This window comes from Physeter macrocephalus, chromosome 18 (assembly GCF_002837175.3).
Source record: "Physeter macrocephalus isolate SW-GA chromosome 18, ASM283717v5, whole genome shotgun sequence".
NCBI lineage: Eukaryota > Metazoa > Chordata > Mammalia > Artiodactyla > Physeteridae > Physeter > Physeter macrocephalus.
The window spans coordinates 68,580,606-68,584,626 of record NC_041231.1 but is presented as its reverse complement, the minus strand read 5'-3'; the positions used below and the strand labels follow the sequence as shown (position 1 = coordinate 68,584,626).

General features: G+C 53.9%; 1 pseudogene; it reads right to left on the bottom strand.

Moving 5' to 3' along the window:
- Positions 1 to 955: 955 nt before the first annotated feature.
- Positions 956 to 2,553, bottom strand: LOC102985814 (heat shock factor protein 1-like; annotated as a pseudogene).
- Between the last annotated feature and the right edge of the window lie 1,468 nt (positions 2,554 to 4,021).

The following is a 4,021-nucleotide window of genomic DNA, read 5'->3' as shown; positions in this document are numbered from 1 at the left end:
CTGGTGGCCCTTTTTAAGAAAAAGAATACAAAAAGTACAAATACAAAATTAGGTACAAGGCCTGGGAAGGGGCCTAAGCAAGCAAGGGACGCTGATGCAGAAGCATAGTTGGCTTCACAGTAAATTGCCTCTATCTGGAAAGATGCAGGAGAAACCAGTAAAAGAGTTTGGCTCCTGAGAGGTGAACTGCAGGACGCGAGAAAACAAGCGATTGCACCTTTCTCCCTTTGGGATTCTGCACGTATGTTATCTATTCAATAGGAAGAATTCCTTTGTAAATTAATTGCAGTGTCAAACCAATACAGTTCCTAAATAACCAGAACAAACAGTAATTTCTCAGAGAAAGATACATTTCTTTCTTTAGAGACTCCCTTCATTTTCAAGACGGAAAAAGAAGATACATACCATTTTTGGTTGGTTGAGCTAAGGATAATAATGACTACTGTTGTTTTTAAAATATCAGTAGCTTCTTTCCCTCATAAGAAGAAAAATCTGGATCTTAAAATTGGCCTTAAGGTTTTATTTCTCATATACTGTTGATCATCTTACAGCACCTCCTTGCTGATTTTTTACAGCATCCTGTTCTTCTTTCATAGATACTCTAAACTTATCTATGAGGAAGTTTATTATAGTTTATGTGACATTCCCCTCTTCTCTCTGCCTCTGTTTGCTCTGTATTTTGTTGCTGTTGTGTGTTTGTTTTTTGCCACAGACAGAGCCCGTTGTTCATAGATCTCTGCCTGTTTTGTCCGTCTGTCCATCCATCCGTCCGTTCTCATATTTATCTGTATATCTCTACGGAAGGGGAAAGGGGGTTTCTCATGTAAAAATCCAAAATATAGTTCTATGAACACCCGTGTACTAGTCAGTCCGAGTGTGTCTGTGAAGCCCCAAGCAAGCCTTGGCACACGGGGCCGGACCCTTGGTCTGGGGGACCAGGCCCAGACCCAGGCCTCTAGGAGACAGTGGGGTCCCTGGCTTTGGGGGGCTCAGAGCCCATCAGCAGGGAGATGGTGGGGTCGTCGGCGTGGTCGTCTTCCTGCGAGAAGCAGGAGCCCTCCCCCAGATCTAAAAGCACCGGCAGACCGCTGCCCCGCACGCCCGTGGAGCCCGGGTCCAGCAGGAGCTGCTTCCCCAAGTCAGGGCTGCTGCTTTCTGCCTCGCGAGGCCTGGGGGTCTCGCGGCCCAGGCTGCTGTCAAGGTCGGGCAGACTCCTGTCGGGCACTGTCACCGAGCGGCCGAACAGGTCTGGCAGGGCACTGGTGTCCACGCTGAAGCCGTGGCTAGTCGGCTTGGTCTGCAGACCCAGGTTGGAGTGCATGGCGTCCAAGTGGTCCCTGAGCTCGGTCTCCTGGCTGCACTCAAACACGCAGAGAGGAGGAGGGGCAGGGGAAGAAGCGGGCAACCCCAGACATCTGTGGAGCGCGAGTCAAATTGTCCAGGTGGGCTACGCTGAGGCACTTCTGGGAGGGATGGGGGGTGGGGCCGAGGCGGACAGGGGCGAGAGGGGGCACCCCCTCCCTCCCTCCGCCCACGCGTCTGTGAAGGGTGTGGCCGAGGCAGCCGGCGCAGGCTCTCCCACAGGATGGAGTCAATGAGGGTGGTTGGGGACAGGGGCGTATCCACCATGGTGGACGGGTGCCCGGGACCGGCATCCTCTGCCCAGGGGCTCCGAGGTAGGCTGGGGGGCTCCTCCTTGACTCGAACCAAGGGCCTACTGGACAGGGGCCTCTCGTTGTCTACGCTCCTGCCTGGAGAGGCCAAGGGGCTACTGGGGCAGCTCAGTGATGTCAGAGATGATGGGTTCCGAGCCAGCAACAGCATCTGGGGAACAGAGGCTGCGGCCGCTGTAGGCCAGGCCAGAGCCGAGTAGGGGCCCGGGCCGTGGATGTGCTCCAGGGAGTACTGGGCATGGAATAGCTGTCATACAGCATCAGGGGGATCTTTCTCTTCACCCCCAGGATCTGGTTCCACTGCACCAGCGAGATGAGGAACTGGATGAGCTTGTTGACGACCTTCTGCTGCCGGGCGTGCTTCTGCCGCAGGCCAGCCACCTTCCACCCCAGGGCCTCGTTCTCTGGCTTCACGGTCAGCAGTTTGGGATCCATGCTCTCCTGCTTCCCCTTCATGGGCTGCACATCGGTCAGCAGCTTGGTGACACTGTCCTGGGGAATCTTTATGTCCTCGCTCCGCAGAGTGGACACACTGGTCACTTTCCTCTTGATCAGGGGCTGCTCCTGGCCGCGCAGGAAGCACGGGTGCTGGAGCTCGGTGTCGTCCCCCTCTGGCTTGACCAGGCTGCCCTGCTCAATGCGGACCACCTTCCGGAAGCCACACATGTTGAGCTGCCCCACGAAGCTGGCCGTGCTGCTGTGCTTGGAGGACTTAGGTGGCACCTCCTTGGCAAACGGGCCCTGGTCGAGCACGTGGACGCCGCTCCTGCTCGGGCTCCAGAATGTCCGTGTCTTGGTTGCTCACGAAGGTCCACAACTTGGTCAGAAAGACCTGGACGTTGCTGGGCTCCGCCGTGCCCAGGCCCGCGGGCAGATCCATCCCGGGCAAGGCGGGAGAGGCGGCGGGAGTGACCACGAGGAGAGACCACGGGCTGGCCGCCACCGCGGGCCGCCCGGATGCGAACTGGGCCGGGGCCTGTGGGCCACATGGCCGCCGCCGTCTTGCGACGGGCGAGCTCCCGCCGGCGCCACCCACTGGGCTCTTTTTAACTTTTTTTTTTTTTTTTTTTTTTTTTTTTGTGGTATGCGGGCCTCCCTCTGCTGTGGCCTTTCCCGTCGCGGGGCACAGGCTCCGGACGCGCAGGCCCAGCGGCCATAGCTCACGGGCCCAGCCGCTCCGCGGCACGTGGGATCCTCCCAGACCGGGGCGCGAACCCGGTTCCCCTGCATCGGCAGGCGGACGCGCAACCACTGCGCCACCAGGGAAGCCCCTCTTTTTAACTTTTTATTTTGATTTTTTGTTCATGTCCAAAGTCTCCCTCAAATACAGTATATGGTGGTCCTGACCTGAGCACTCCTATTTAGAAGCGAGATACCGACAAGCTGGTGGACCACTCTGGAACCTAGGTGGGAACTAGTGGCCTTGAGTAATTGAGTGGGAATCCAGACTTTTAAATTTTTGAATCATGGGAATTCCCTGGCAGGATAGTGGTTAGGACTCTGCGCTTTCCTGCAAGCAGAATGGCAAATTTTTTGAATCACATTCAAACATCAATATCTGTGGGTATTTTTTCTTGAGGGAGTCAGTTGCCTACTGGGGGGTGAGAGTGGATTGTCAGTCTTCTGGGAACCAAATGGGGAAAGGGGGCTGGTGGTTCACTGCTTGGGATATAGGTCTTCACTAAAGGCCCCTGTGTTCAGTATGGAGCCTGCTCTCTGCTCTCATTTGGGCTTGGTGTCCCCAAGGCCAGAATCTGTCTGGTTTGGCCTTTCCCCAGTCTTCTCCCAGCATGATGGGCTGGCCTGGGAGTTGCCTGGTTACCAACTGTGGGGGCAATTAACTACAGGTATCTCAGCCTCTTCAAAAACTTTTAATCCAACCTCCCCTTGCACCTCTGCTTTCACGGGAAACTAGAGTTGTGAAATTCCTACATCTTCCCGAAGTTCTGCCTCAGGAATTGCTTCTTGTTGCCCACAGCTGCTGCTCTCACGCTTAGGTTTTGCTTTTTCAGATTGACAAGGTCAGTAATCACTCTTCTCTCAGCTCCACCAGCTTTCCAATTAAGATGTTGTCTTCTCCTGTCTGATATTGTCTCTTCCTATGTTCTCTTTGTGCCTTTCTTATCCCATTTCGGGGAGGTTTGCAGCATGAGGTGAGAGGAACTTGAATGTCCAATTCTCAAGATTTAACCAAAAGAGCTTAAAATTACTTTCAAGTTCAAAGAAATGAAACACCAATTTGTCCTTGGATCAAGATATACCTTTGTTTGGGGATGGACTACTTCTGTAAACCTTTTGCTTAGCATTGGTTTTTTCATCAATTGATTAAAAAATATTTCCAAGTGTCC